Source organism: Gossypium arboreum, chromosome 8 (genome assembly GCF_025698485.1).
Source record: "Gossypium arboreum isolate Shixiya-1 chromosome 8, ASM2569848v2, whole genome shotgun sequence".
NCBI classification, from domain to species: Eukaryota; Viridiplantae; Streptophyta; class Magnoliopsida; order Malvales; family Malvaceae; genus Gossypium; species Gossypium arboreum.
Genome location: NC_069077.1, coordinates 21,134,876 through 21,151,316, shown reverse-complemented (window position 1 = coordinate 21,151,316; position 16,441 = coordinate 21,134,876). Strand labels below are relative to the sequence as shown.

The 16,441-nt window shown below is 38.9% G+C and overlaps 2 non-coding genes across 2 annotated transcripts; both read left to right on the top strand.

Annotated features, from left to right (window-relative positions):
• Window positions 1–354: 354 nt before the first annotated feature.
• LOC128279929 (small nucleolar RNA R71) lies at window positions 355–461 on the top strand. The gene has a single exon (XR_008270114.1). It is a non-coding gene; the product is annotated as a small nucleolar RNA R71 (small nucleolar RNA).
• A 10,531-nt stretch (window positions 462–10,992) lies between these two features.
• Window positions 10,993–11,100, top strand: LOC128279633 (small nucleolar RNA R71). Its single transcript, XR_008269832.1, has one exon. It is a non-coding gene; the product is annotated as a small nucleolar RNA R71 (small nucleolar RNA).
• Window positions 11,101–16,441: the final 5,341 nt, after the last annotated feature.

Below are 16,441 nucleotides of genomic sequence, written 5' to 3'. Positions count from 1 at the left end.
CTCCTTAGTGCTAGGGTTGAAGGATTGATATTCTGTGTGTACTCCTCCATTTGAATCGCACCTCATCACTGGATGTACCTGAGTAGAACTATATAAACCGTCAATCTTTTTATTTAATTTTTCTACCTGATTAGATAGCATAGTAACCGCGTCGAGGTTGAAAACACCGGCTGCTTTTGTTGGCTTTGTTTTCATGACTTGCCACTATAGTTATTCAGTGACATCTCTTCAATAAATTCATAAGCCTCTTCAGGTGTTTTGTTGTTTAAAGTTCTACCGGCGGCTGCGTAGATGAGTTGTCTTGTTGAGGGGTTCACACCGTTGTAAAAAGTCTGAACCTGCAGCCATAGAGGTAACCCATGGTGAGGGCACCTTCTTAATTGGTCCTTGTATCTCTTCCATGCATCATTCAGGGTTTCTAGATCCATCTGCACCAAAAAAGAGATATCATTCCTTAGTTTAGCCATTTTAGCTGGCGGAAAATATTTTAGTAAAAATTTTTCGGTCATTTGTTCCCAAGTTGTGATTGACCCTCGTGGTAACGAGTTCAACCATTGTTTAGCTTTGTTCCTCAATGAGAATGGAAACAACCGAAGGCGTATGGTATCGTCAGAAACGCCATTAATCTTAAAAGTGTCGCAGAACTCTAGAAAATTCGTTAAATGAATGTTTGCATCCTCGTCCTGCAAATCATCAAACTGAACAAAATGTTGTATCATTTGAATCGTGTTAGGTTTCAGTTCAAAATTATTTGCAGCAATAGTAGGTCTAACTATACTCGATTCAGCTCCTATTAAAGTAGGTTTAGCATAATCATACATAGTACGAGGAGCGGGATTCTAATTTATTGGATCTGGGGCAACCACAGGAGGTAGCTAATTATTCTAATTTTCAGCCATCCCTTTGGTTGAAGTTTGACTATCGTCCTCTTGCCCTTCCTCTATGTATCGTAGGCTTCGCCTTATTTCTCTTCGGTTTCTGCGAGCTGTGCTTTCGATCTCACTATAAAAAAGTAATGGTCCTGACGGGTTTCTTCTAGTCATAAACTATAAAAACCTACCAGAATTAAATAAAAGAAAATTTAGCGATATAAACAAAATTAAAATAAAAATTAAATTGCAATAAAATAAATGGCTAAAGTAATAAAAATTAAGCGTTCCTAATATCTTAGTTCCCCAGCAATGGCGTCAAAAGTTGATGTGCGTGATAAGTTTTATATTAATGATTGATCGTACTTGAAAACTAACTATTGTCACGATAAAGGCAAGTGCACCTATCGAACAGTAGTATAGCTTAAAGCAAGACCGGAATGTCGAACCCATAGGAACTAAAAGTACTAGTATTAACCTTCTTTTTATTATCTAGCCTAAAAATAAAGAGATTTGCTTTATCTAAACTAATTAACTAAACTAAGAATGCACAGGAAGTAAATTGGGGAAATACTTTTGGGAAAACTGATTGATTTAGACAATACCCAAGAAAGAATCCACCTAGACTTCGCTTGTTATTTTACTCTAAACTAGACGATTTATTCACTTGACTCGATTCGTAGAAATCCCTAATTTATATTATTATCTCTCTCGGGACTAACAACGTCTAACCCTAGTTTGATTAGTTGAAATCTCTTTCTAATTAAAACCTCTAGTGTTGTATTAACTCAATCTATAGATTTCATTATTATGTTTGACCCTAATCCGGCAGATTTATGTCACCTTATGTCTAGGGATGCAATCAACTCCGCTTAATTATGCTAGATCTACTCTTAGACAAGGACTTTTGCTCTTCTGAATAAGCACAAATACTTGAATTAGTATCCTGGAATATTAAAGCAAGAGTTAAGAACACATAATTAAGAACAAATCAAGTATTTATCATATAATTCAAAAATAGTAACAAGATCCGTCTTAGGTTTCATTCCCCTTAGGTATTTAGGGAATTTAGTTCATATGTGTAAAATAAAACATCTCAGAAGAATAATAATAACAAAACATAAAGAAACCCAAAAACCCCTGAAGGAAATTGAAGGGAGATCTTCAGTCTTAAAGGAGAATTCAGCTTCTGAGATGGATCAATCGGCTTTCTTCGAGTAATTTCTTGCCTCCTACTCCGTATGTTTCTCTAGGTGCCTTCTAGGGTGTTTATATAGGCTTTAGAATGCTTCCAAACCCTCAAAAATGGCCTTTTCCGAGTAGAACTAAACTTGGGCTTGACAGGGACACGGCCGTGTGCCACACCCGTGTGGGGTGGCTTAGGCCGTGTTAAAGTCTACTAAATAGACACAGGTGTGTGGTCTACCCGTGTGAGGAAGTCTAGGCCGTGTTGATTTCCCACTTTGACCCATTTTCTCCATTTTTGGCCCGTTTCTCACTCTTTTTACTCTCCTATGCTCACCTAAGTATAAAACATGAAATTAAAGGATTAGGAGCATCAAATTCCACAAATCTAATGATAATTCATCCAAAATTTTGCTAAGCGTGGGATAAAAATATGTATAAATTATGACTTATCATGAGTTTTGTGATATGAAATAGATGATATTATGATGAATTAGTGAATAGGGAATATATGTAAATTGTGATGATTTTGGCATAATGATTTGGTATAATTCGAATATGGAATTGATTAGTTAAAATGGTTGAATTATATGGTATGTTATGTCTATGTTTTGATGGGTTTTGGTTGCTTATAAAATGGTTGAATTATATGGTATGTTATGTCTATGTTTTGATGGGTTTTGGTTGCTTATAAATGACTTGAAATGGTACCAAATAGGTTGTTTTGTATGCATGATTATAGGGTGGCAAATTGGCTTTCCAAATGCCCTATTTTTGTCCACACCGACAGAGATACAGGTGTGTATCTTGGCCTTGTACGACACACGGAAATGTTACATGGCCATGTGTCCCCTAGGGTAGCCCTACGAATTTAAGTCAGTCTCGAGCACAGGCTAAACACATGGGCGTGGGGTTGGCCATGTGACCTAAGTCAGTAACCCCTCCAGTTTTCCCACGGTCCAGGCACACAGACGTGTCTCCGACCGTGTGGTGCAGGTCAGTATGTATACCCTGTTTTCACACGGTCTATGACACGGGCATGTATGGTGGCCGTGTAAGGCACACGACCTTTTCACATGTGCGTGTGACCCTATAATTAAAGAAAATTTTATAAGCTTCTTAAAGTTTGTAAATGTTATCAGTTTAGTCCCAAACCACTTCTAAGCATGTTTTAAGGTCTCATAGACCTATGTAAGGGACATTGTGAATGATTTATATGAACTTTGATTATGATTGCTTAAATGTTTGAGAATGAAGTGTATTTATTGGTAATGCCTTGTAACCTTATTCCAGCTACAGATATGGGTTAGGGGTGTTACAATGCGCTTCGCTTAGAATAGACTACCTCAAATCAAAATCGTTTGGCACGTAGATCTGTCCTTGGAAACACAATACACCATCACTGTTTAACCCAAAATCGGCAATAGCACCACTCTCTATCAGTCGAAACTTCAAGCTCAAAGACTCATCCCCTAACTACTTATCTCGAATCTGCCCAATCCAAGTCGGCTTAACTTGCAACTCGGTGATGGTCGTTAAACTAACTAAAAATTTGACTTAAGGCAAGCACACCTATCGAACAGTAGTTATGGCGAGACCGGAAATATTGTATCCACGAGGACTAAAAGTACTAGTAATTACTATCTTTTTATTATCTAGCCTAAAATTTGAGAGAATGTTGTAAACTAAACTAATTATCTAATTAACTAAGATCACGATAGAGATGAAAGTTGGAAAATACTTTTAAAAAACTGATTGAGAAGACAATACCCAAGAAAGAATCCACCTAGACTTCACTTATTACCTTTGACTTAGACGATTTATTCACTTGACTTATTCCGTAGAAATCCCTGATTTATGTTAATATCCCTTTCGAGACTAAAAACAACTGATTCTAGGTTGATTGATCGAAATCTCTTTCTAATTAAAACCCCTGTTGTCGCATTAACTCAATCTATGGATTCCCTTATTAGATTTGACTCTAATCCGACAGATTTATGTCATCTTATCTCTAGGATTGCATGCAACTCCGCTTAATTATGAGTGATCTACTCTTAAATATGAACTTTTACTCCACTGAAAAAGCACATCAAAAGCCTGAATTAATATCCTGGAATAGTAAAGCAAGGATTAAAACTCACAATTAAGAATAAGAACAAATATTTATCATATAAATCAAAGAGTAATAAGATTCATCTTAAGTTTCATCTCCCTTAGGTATTTAGGGAGTTTAGTTCATAATATTAATAAAAAACATCTCAAAATTTGGAAAACAACAAAACATAAAGAAACCCAAAGAACTTCTAGGAAATTGGATGGAAATATTCAATCTTGATGTAGATCCTAGCTCCGAGGTGATTCCAATGGCTGTTCTCGAATATTTTCTGCCTCCAACTCTATGTGTCCCCTTTAATCCTCTTCTAAGGTGTTTATATTGCTTTAGAGTGCTTCTAAACCCTCAAAAGTGGCCTTTTCTGAGTAGAACTAGACTTAGGCTCGACAGGGACACGGCCGTGTGCTATGCCCGTGTGCAAGTGCTTAAACCATGTGTAATTTTGAGTTGGTTTTTAGTCGACACAGCCATGACACACGGGCATGTGGTCTGCCCGTGTGCCTCACATGGGCATGTGGTCTACCTGTGTGGAAGTGCCTAGGCCGTGTGTAGCACTTTTTTCACTCTTTTTTCTATCCTAAGCTCTCCTGAGTATAAAAACATGAAATTAAAGGATTAGGAGCATCAAATTCAAGAAAACCAAGGAAAAATCATTCATAAGTATGCCAATCATGGGGTAAAAATATGTATAATTTACGGTTTATCAAATATCCCCACACTTAAGCATTTTCTTGTCTTCAAGCAAAATCCTCAACTCACAATCAAAATAAATTATTCTTAACTTATAATTCTCATCAATAATGTTCTAAATAATTCACAAGTAATCATACATTGAAAATTTAACTAAAAGAACATTAAAGTTTCAAATAGTCGAAGTTGAGCATTTTAATCATAAAATTATAAGCATCTCCTTTTATCTAAGTAATTATCTTTAATTCCAAATTGACAATGGTCGACATCCTCACTAAAGGTTCACTCAAATCACACAATGTGTTTAAGGTTCAATGATTAAGCACTCATTAGTCAAATATGAAAAGTTATTACCATAGGCTTGCATGAAAATCAAATCTCCACCACTATAAATGAGATGATACACAAATCAAAAGGTCTTTGAAGGGTTGTAACGAGGCTTTGGGTTAAGGTGTGGATAAAGGCTGAAAAAGAAACGGTTAGAATCAAGATTAACTTGATAAATTTCCTAATTGGAAAATTAACTAACATCACTTGAATAAACATGAGCTTCATCTCAGAATATGGAATTAAATGCTTAAGCTCAAAAATAAAGAATTACTACCAATATGCATGTTTTTTTTTAGAATAAGAACAAATAATTGTATAAGAGAAAATTATAAGATTCAAATGAAAGAAAGTAGTTAGGCAATTAACCAAATCAAATCTCGACAAAAAGGGACTCAATAAATTAGGAAAAATTCTCAACGAATCAAAAAGTAGGATATAGGGGTTAAAATTTAGGGTAAATTTCAAAAAAAAAGTTTGTTAAGCTCAAAGGGGTTCATTAAGGGTTAATTATGAGGGTAGGCTTTTTATAGGGTAAATGGGTTAAAACCTAAGTGCCTCTATCATTTAAGTATATCAAATCAAAGGTGTTGTTTTGATATGTATAATCGATGCAAGTTCTAGAATAACAATTCAATATTGACACACTCATAATCAATCAAATCAGTGAGCAAGAAAGATATATGCTCTTAATAGGCTCAAAATCTCACGAAAATTATGGGTATTTGATGTCAATCCTGTAAATTCAAAACTTCAAGATAATACCTCAATTCAGGGAAACAACCTAGCAATTTTAATTCTCAAAAATTTCAACTTATCATGCTTGATTTTCTAATGTCTTAAAGTTTAAACAATCAATGCATAGTTACCTACAATTTAATTTAGAAACATATTAATAAAAATCATAAATCAATCAAAATTTACTCTAATAATGATATGAGAAGATTATTTGAGAACAAGATAAAAATTTAGGGATTTCTGATAATAACATAAATAAACTCCCCACACTTAAGATGTACATTGTCCTCAATGTACAAAGATATATAATAGCAATATAAATATAATATCAGAAGAGAGGGAGAGAAGTGAAACTGCCCTGAAATTATGGATGAAATCCTCGGATTAGCGAGAGCGATAATTGTAGGTAAGGCTAATGAAAGACAAGATTCTGAGTTACTAATAAGAATATAAACACCACTGTGGAAGAGAATTAAGGGATAATTTGATAATAACCATAAAGATAAGCAGAGTTTAAAACATAAAACATAAGTCTTCAAAAATAAATAAAGGAAAATAAAATTAAAAATAAAAATAAAAATGATAAAAGGGACTTAAAGGTCCTCATCATTAGAGTCGTGACCCGGTGGCACTGGGGAAGAGATATGGAGGTGGTGGCAAATCTGTCGGAGAGTGGCATCGATGCTGTCAAATCGCTCGAAGCACTACTGCTCAAAGTGACTGAAGCGCTCGAATAAATCTGTCAAAGTGGCAGCAGGAGCTCGGTGACTCGGTGGTGGTGGTGGGGGTGGGCCCTCGTGAGGGGGAGGGACATCGTCAGTAATGTCCTCTGGCTCATCCTGGTCAGCAGAGTGGACGAGTCTGTACTGAGGAGGGTCGACTCCACGGCGTCGCTCTATCATCCGCATGTGGATCATGTTGGAAATTCCTTGCGGAGACATATAGCCGACTAATGTGAGTGTCGGTGACATCTCTGAAGTGTCGAAGAGGCTGAAATGTCTAGCGAGGCGAGTCACGTAAGGGCCAAGGCAGATGGGGCCCCTCCTATGGCTATCCGTCTGGTGGTGAAAGGCAAGAGCAATAAAATATGCCAAGTCAAATACATGGCCAGTCGCCATGCTCCACAGGAAGTACGCGTCGGTGGTGCTAACTACTCCGGCGCTCTCTCTCCTCCCAATCAAAGTATGAGCCAAGATGGCATGGATATAGTGTTGTGCTGGAGGGAGAGAAGTTGCCTTCGAGCGACTTGCGTCATAGGGAACCGTGCTCACCGTAAAGTCAGTCCAACAGTAAGATGGCAAATAGTGTATGTGACGGTGAAGTTGTAAAAAATCCTCTGAAGCCATGAACTCTTCCGTGTAGAGGCCCAAAGCAACTCCAAACTCGGGTACACTCATATGCCTGACAAGTCCACCAAGTCTAAAAATGATAGTACTAGCCTCATCATGTGTGTTCATCACGTGCTATAAGTAGAAGGTAGTGAAGAACTCCAATGTCAGCTCTGAATAGGTGGACTCGATGATTGCAAAGAATCGATCCCATGACACAGTATCAAGATGGAATCGAACGAGGTGAGCAAGTTGAACTTGCTCCAAAGCGGCCCAGTCAATACATTTGTCCACTCCCAATGGTCGTACACGTAGTAGCTGAAACAGGTCGTCCTATGGGCTAGAGGAGAATCGAAGTAGTGGGTGGCGTGCTTCAGTCGAGGCGCCTGAGGAAGTTGCGCGAGGACCCTTACACTTTTTCAAAGCGGGAACAATAATTTTCTTGCCTCGTGTGTTTGTCATTATAGGCCTACAAAATAATAGAAGTTAAATATCACCAAATATTGAACCATTAGTCAACAGAAATAAAATTCTAAGTAATAAAACTATATTCCTAGAAAGAAGATTCTCTAACACTAATCATAACAAAGAGTAGAATAATAGAATAATAGAATATAAATATAACAAAAGTATTAAAGACTAGAAATGAAGCAAGAACAGATGGACGCTAGTACTAACAATAATCAAATGGAAATAAAGCAAACAAAATAGAAAACTAGAATAAAGTAATAGTAATAGTAATAAGAAAAATAATCATAAAAATGCTAACCACTAGAATGAAAAATAACAATAATAATAATGAAGGTTAGAAAAAAACTAAGTAAAGATAAACTAAAATTAAAATGGAAGAACAACTAAGAAATAACAAAGGAATAAATAAAAAATAAAAAAATAACTGAAATAAAATAGTAGAGGGTAAAGAAGAAACCCAAAATAGTGGTCGGGGTGTGTACGACGGTGGACGGAGCTACTGGTCGGAGTCGGTGCGGTTGCCGACGGTGGTGAGTGGAAGAGGACACAAGCGTGGGGGGTTAAGCCGTGTGGCACGATGTGGTGGGCATGGATTATGCAGCGAGGGGTTGAAGAGGAAAGAAAAATGGAGGGAAGAAATGGGGGAAGGGGGAAAAGAAAAGAAAAGAAAAGGAGAATGGGGAGCTAAGGGTGGCCGGACGGTGGGGAGGGAGGATATGGCGGCTAGGGTTGGGAGAATTTGGGGAAGAAGAAAAAGAAAAGAAATTAGGGTTTGAGGGGGTTAAAAAGAGGCATGACCGTGTGAGACCCATGTTGGGCCACAAGGCCGTGTCACACACCGGTGTGGCTTACGTCCATCCTGTGTTTATCGTGAAATTTTAACGCCTAATCATCACACGGCCTTAGGACACGCTCGTGTTCTTCGCTTCTTCCACGCTCGTGTGGTATACCACACGCTGGTGTGTCCGAACACACGGCCGTGTGCTTTTCCCGTGTGGCTCCCTGACTTATTTAAAATTTGAAAAATTAGTTCCAGTTTTCACACGGTCTAGGACATGCCAATGTGTCCAGGCCATGTGCTTCACACGGCCGTGTTGTACGGCTGTGTGGCTCAATACTTGGGGAATTTTTAGCCCTGTTTCCACACAGCCAAGGACACGACCGTGTGTCCAGGCCTTTGGGCCACTATACCTGTACAAAAACACTAAAAATAGCTAACATAAACTTAGTTAGTGATGTTAGTGCTCGGTTGCCTCCCGAGAAGAGCTTATTTAGACTCTAAGCTCGAGTTACCTCTCATTCACGTGATTATGATGGATTGAGGAATTGAGACTCCTCTTTCTCAATATCAATTCTACTATCTTCATAAAGTTTAAGTCGAGTATTATTTACCTTAAAAGTTCCGAATTTAGTATGTGTTACCCCAATTGTACCATGTGGGAAGATGTTCATTACCGTGAAGGGATCGCTCAGTCTGTATTGTGCTCTAAAGTATCAACTCGGGGGTCCTTTTTATCTAACAAAACTTTGTCCCCGACCTTAAATTGCGTTGTTTCATCCCTACTCTCATCATGTTGTCGCTTTGATTTTTCGTGTGCTTTTGGTTTCTACTTGACATATGTTCGCCATTCATCTAGTTCATCGATCTGAAGTCTTCGTTCTTCATGAGTCAGTCCGTTTTTGTGGCATGGAGTAGAATGAAGCTCCATCACATTCTTCCTAGGGAACTCCTGTAAAGAAGTTTGAGTTGTAACATCATTTAAATTAACCGAATCGTCTCAATTACTAGATATTTTAGCAGAATCATGAGCTTGGAGAGTAATTGTGTCATCCCCTACACGAAGTATTAGTTCACCTGCGCCAACATCAATGATAGTCCTAGTAGTCGCTAAAAAGAGTCGTCCTAAAATCAAAGGCACGTCACTATCCTCTTCCATGTCTAGAACAACAAAATCAATTGGGAATTTAAATTTATCAATTTTAACAAGCACGTCTTTAATAATACCCCTAGGAAATCTGATTGTTTTATCTGCCAATTGAATGCTCATCCTAGTTTGTTTGGGTTTCCCAAGACCTAGTTGTTTAAACATTTTATAAGGCATGACATTAATACTTGCCCCTAAATTAGCTAAAGCATTGTTAACATTTAAACTACCAATTAAACAAGGAATCGTAAAACTCTCTGGATCTTTCAACTTGTTGGGTAGCCTATTCTGTAGAATGGCTGAGCAAACTGCGTTCAACTCCACATGTGACGCATCATCTAACTTTCACTTATTTGCTAAAAGCTCCTTTAAAAATTTAACTGCGTTTGGCATCTGCGAAAGAGCTTCAATAAACAGTAAATTAATATGTAATTTCTTTACTAATTTAAGAAATTTACCAAATTGTTTGTCCATGTGGTCTTTCCTTGTCGCCTTAAGGTATGGCACACGAGGTTTATACTCTTTGCTTACATCAACTTTACTGTTATCTACCACATGGTCTCGCCTTGGTTTTGGTTCATCCTCAACTAACCTTTCATCATTGTGTACGATAATAGCATGAAGTTGCTCTTTTGGGTTAGTTTCAGTGTTGCTTGGCAGGCTAACTTGTAGTTGTTCAGAGATCAACTTAGCAAGCTGTCCTATTTGAGTTTCGAGCCCTTGAATCGACACTTGCTGATTCTTAAGCACTATTTCGGTATTCTAAAAACGAGTTTCTAGCACCGAAATAAATTTTGTGAGCATCTCTTCAAGGTTTGGTTTCTTCTCGTGTTGGTAAGGTGGTTGTTGAAAACCTAGAGGATGTTGTGGTTTTTGATTTCCTTGACCACCCCATAAGAAATTGAGATGGTTCCTCCAACCTGCATTATAAGTGTTACTATACGGGTTATTTTGAGGTCTAGAATTATTGTTACCCATATAGTGGACTTGTTCCTCTTCGGTGCTAAGGTTGAAGGATGGATAATCTGTGTTGTGTACTCTTCCTCCACTTGAATCTCATCACTGGATGTACCTAAGTAGAACCATACAAATCGTCAATTTTTTTATTTAAAAGTTCTACCTGGTTAGATAGCATGGTAACCGCGTCGAGGTTGAAAACACCAGCTTTCGTCGGCTTCGTTCTCATGACTTGCCACTGATAGTTATTCAGTGACATCTCTTCAATAAATTCATAAGCCTCTTCAGGTGTTTTATTGTTTAACGTTCCACCGGCGGCTACGACGATAAGTTACCTTGTTGAGGGGTTCACACCGTTATAAAAAGTCTGAACCTGCAACCATAGAGGTAACCCATGGTAAGGGCACCTTCTCAATAGGTTCCTTGTATCTCTCCCATGCATCATAAAGAGTTTCTAAATCAATATGCATAAAAGAAGAGATACCATTCTTTAATTTAGTCATTTTAGCCGACGGAAAATATTTAAGTAAAAATTTTTCGGTCATTTGTTCCCAAATAGTGATTGACCTCGTGGTAACGAGTTTAACCACTATTTAGCTTTGTTCCTCAATTAGAATAAGAACAACTGAATGCGAATGGCATCGTCAGAAACACCATTGATTTTAAAAGTGTCGCAGAATTCCAAAAAATTTGCTAAATGAGTGCTTGGATCCTCGTCCTGCAAACCATCAAACTAAACAAACTGTTGTATCATTTGAATTGTGTTAGGTTTCAGTTCAAAATTATTTGCAGCAACAACAGGCCTAACTATACTCGATTCAGTTTCTGTTAAAGTAGGTTTACCATAATCATACATAGTACGAGGGGCAGGATCCTGATTTACTGGGTTTGCAGCAACCACAGGGGGTAGCTGGTTATTCTGATTATCAGCCATCTACTCGGTTGTGATGTGAATATAGTCCTTTTACCCTTCCTCTATGTATTGTAGGCTTCGCCTTATTTCTCTTCGGTTTCTGCGAGCTGTGCTTTCGATCTCACTATCAAAAAGTAGACGTCCTGACAAGTTTCTTCTAGTCATAAACAATAAAAACCTGTCAGAAGTAAGGAAAAGAAAATTTAGTAAATGAAAACAAAATTAAATTGCAATAAAAATAAAAATTGGCTAAAGTAATAAAAATTAAGTGTTCCTAATATTTTAGTCCCCGGCAACCGCGCCAAAAAATTTATGGTCATTAAACTAACTAAAAATTTGACTTAAGGCAAGCGTACCTATCGAACAATAGTATAGTTATGGTGAGACCGGAAATATTTTATCCACGAGAACTAAAAGCACTAGTAATTACTATCTTTTTATTATCTAGCCTAAAATTTGAGAGAATGTTGTAAACTAAACTAATTATCTAATTAACTAAAATCACGACAGATATGAAAGTTGAAAAATACTTTTGAAAAACTGATCGAGAAGACAATACCCAAGAAAGGATCCACCTAGACTTCACTTATTACCTTTGACTTAGACGATTTATTCACTTGACTTATTCTGTAGAAATCCCTGATTTATGTTAATATCCCTTTCTAGACTAAAAACAACTGACTCTAGGTTGATTAATCAAAATCTCTTTATAATTAAAACACCTATTGTCGCATTAACTCGATCAATGGATTCCCTTATTAGATTTGACTCTAATCCGGCAGATTTATATTGTCCTATCTCTAGGATTGCATGCAACTCCGCTTAATTATGAATTATCTACTTTTAAACAGGGACTTTTGCTCCACTGAATAAGAACATCAAAAACTTGAATTAATATCCTGGAATATTAAAGTAAGGATTAAAACTCACAATTAAGAATAAGAACAAATATTTATCATATAAATCAAAAAGTAATAAGATTCGTCTTAGGTTTCATCTCCCTTAGGTATGTAGGGAGTTTAGTTCATAATATTAATAGAAAACATCTCAAAGTTTGGAAAAAAACAAAACATAAAGAAACCCAAAGAACTTCTAGGAAGTTGGATGGAAATCTTCAGTCTTGATGTAAATCCTGGCTCCGAGGAATTTCAATGGCTGTTCTCGAATATTTTCTTCCTCCAACTCTGTGTGTCCCCTTTAATCCTCTTCTAGGGTGTTTATATAGGCTTTAGAGTGCTTCCAAACCCTCAAAAATGGCCTTTTCTGAGTAGAACTAGACTTGGGCTCGACAAGGACAAGGCTGTGTGCTATGCCCGTGTGCAAGTGCTCAAACCGTGTGTAATTCTGAGTTGGTTTCTAGTCGATAGGGCCATGACACACGGCGTGTGGTCGGCCCGTGTGCCTCACACGGGCGTGTGGTCTACCCGTGTGGAAGTGCCTAGGCCGTGTGCAACACTGTTTTAAGACCAAAATGTCCATTTATGGCTCGTTTCTCACTCTTTTTGCTATCCTAAGCTCTCCTGAGTATAAAAATATGAAATTAAAGGATTAGGAGCATCAAATTCACAAAAACCAAGGAAAAATCATTCATAAGTATGCCAAGCATGGGGTAAAAATATGTATAATTTACGGTTTGTCACTCGGCCAACAAACTCCCATATCAAACAAACTAAGGCGTGCAAACATATCCCTCAAATCAGTTATTGCCCTACGACTTAGAGTATTAGCCACCACATTGGCCTTGCCAAGATGGTACTCAATAGTACAGTATAGTCCTTAAGCAGCTCAATCGTCTATGCTGCGTAAGATTCGACTCCTTCTCAGTCAGTAGGTACTTAAGGCTTTTGTGATCAGTGTAGATAATGCACTTCTCACCTTATAGATAGTGCCTCCAAATTTACAAGGCAAAGACTACGATGGCCAATTCCAAATTGTGCGTCGGATAGTTTGCCTCATGTGTCTTGAGCTGAGGAGACGCATATGCCATAACCTTACCATCCTGCATCAGAACACAACCCAAACCCACAAGTGATGCGTCACTTTAAACCACAAACTCCTTTCCAAGTTCAGGCTGTATCAGAACAGGAGCCTCAGTTAGAACAGTCTTGAGCTTCTCAAAACTCTCTTACTGTGAATCAGTCTAGACAAACGGTACACCTTTATGCAATAGCTTAGTTAAGGGCACTGCAATCAGTGAGAAACCTTCCACAAACCGCCGATAATAACCCGCCAAACCCAGAAACCTGTGGATCTCAGACACATTCTTTGGCTGTTTCCAATCTAGTACAACCTCAATCTTCCTAGGATCGACTCAGATCCCCTCAGCAGACATTATGTTCCCTAGAAAAGTGACTTCACGAAGCTAGAACTCACACTTACTGAATTTAGCGTAGAGTTGCTTCTTATGCAAAATCTGAAGCACTACCCTAAAATGCTCATCATGCTCGTCTTTAGTCTTAGAGTAAACTAGAATGTCGTCGATGAAAACTATGACGAACTAATCCAGATAAGGTTAAAACACTCGGTTCATCAGATCCATAAATATGGCTGGTGCATTCATTAACCTGAAAGGCATAACTAGAAACTCGTAATGCACATAACGAGTCCTAAAAGCAGTCTTATGAATATCCACATCCTTAACTCTGAGCTGATGGTAACCAGAACTAAGATCTATATTAGAAAACCCATAAACCCCTCGAAACTGATCAAATAAGTCCTCAATCCTCGAAAGTGGGTACTTATTCTTAATAGTAAGCTTGCTCAACTACTAATAGTCTATGCACATCCTCATAGTCCCATCTTCTTCTTAACAAAAAATACTAGTGCCCCCCACGGAGACACACTTGGACGGATAAAGCCATGGTCCAACAACTCCTGCAGTTGAGCATTAAGTTCCACAAGCTCTTTCGGTGCCATTCGATAGAGAACTATTGACACCGAAGCTGTACCTGAAAGAAGCTCAATCCCAAATTCAACCTCTCGGTTCAGAGGCAATCCCAATATCTCCTCAGGAAAAATATCTAGAAAATCCCTCACAATTCTGATATCCCCAAGTGAAGAGTTCCCATAAGCAGTAGTACTGACGTAAGCCAAATACGCCTCACACCCTTTTCGGACCATTTTCTCAGCTACCAGTGCTGAGATCACATTCAATAGATAATCCTGACGCTATCCAAGTATAACCACCTTTTCCTTCTCCTCCGTTCTCAGAACGACCCTCTTAGTCACACAATCCAGACTAACCTGGTGCTTAACCAACCAATCCATTCCTAAAATTATATTGAACTCCCCAAATGAAAGCTTCATCAGATTCGCTAGAAAAATAGTTCCTTGCACCACTAAAGGGTTTATCCCTATAGAGTTTGCTAACCCGAATAGATTGCCCTAACGGAATTAGTACAGTGAACTCACTCGTAGTGCTCTCAACCGATATCCCCAGATTTTTAGAAACAGAAGAGGCTATGTAGGAATGAGTAGATCCTGTGTCTATCAGAGCAAGATATGGTACATCAAAAATAAGTTACGTACCAATGATGACGTCAAGAGTATCTCTGTCCTTACGGCAACGTGCAGTATAAACCAAAGCAGTCTGCCTCGCCTTAGTCTGACCAGCACCTCTGCCCGGTGCTCTCTGCCCACGACCCAAACCATTACCACCCTAACCTGACTACGACCCCTAGGTGGTTGCTGAACTATTCTCTACGACTGCGCAGGACCTGGTGTCAGAGCTTGCACCTGATTGGCCCTCAACGGACACTCCCGACTACGGTGCTCAAGAGACCCACATCTCAAACAAGCCCCAATCCTCTTCTAACACTCGCCCGGATGGCGCCTACCATAGTCTCCACAAGGTAGTATCCCAGTAGGAGCAACAGGGGCCCCCACTCTTACTGGCCCATCAGATCTGGCCTTTTTCATAGGCCTCTGGACAGAACTAGAGGACTCTGAATCCCTCTTGTTCTTACCTATCTCCCTCTCCCTGTCTCTATTCAGGCGCTCAGCGCGCTTAACCTCTTCAGTGATCTTCACATTCTCTACCAAAACAGAAAACTTGCGCTCCCTTTTCGGAGCTATTAGCACCCTTAGATTATCCCTTAAGCCATCCTCAAATCGGGCACACCTCTCATACTCATCCGCCACCATGCCTCGAGCATAGTGACTTAGCCTCAGGAATTCAACCCCATACTTAGCCACAGATCGATCACCTTGCGTAAGGTTCAGAAACTCACGCCTGCGAGCATCCACATAGCTCGCTCCCACATATTTGCACTGAAAGGTAGACTTAAAGAACTCCCAAGTTAGACAGTCAGGTTGAGTGCCTTCCTTAACAGTCAACCACCACTGATAAGCCTTATCGCGAAGCAAGGAGACTGCACCCTTCAATTTCTACTTAGGGGTACAGTTCAGATTGTCTATAATCCTTTTTGTGGCCTCCAACCAGTACTCAGCCACATTAGGGGCGACTCTTGAGATGCCCCTAAACAACTCAGCTCCATTAAATCAGAGTCGCTTAGTTATCGACCCTCGGCCCTCAGATCTAGAATTGGGCCCAACGACCATCTCTAATATCCTCAGCATGGCTTAGGACAGTGCGTCGTCCCTAGTCGGTTGACTTGAGACCCAGACTCAGTAGCAAGTGACATAGGTTTCTCACTTGTGTCCAGATTCGACATACTGCCCAGAGATGAGGACTCAGCTTGAGCCCCCTACGTCCTCTACCTCGACCTCGAGTACCACGTCCACGGATACCTCGTGTGCTCATTGCGATGCATCAGTTTTAGTTTTTATTAATAGATGTTTTGTAATACCGCTAACCCGTATCCGTCGCCGGATTAAGGTTATAAGGCATTACCAAACATATTACAATTCATACAGATATACATAACATAATATAGTTCAAAACTTTAAATCACATCAATTATTAT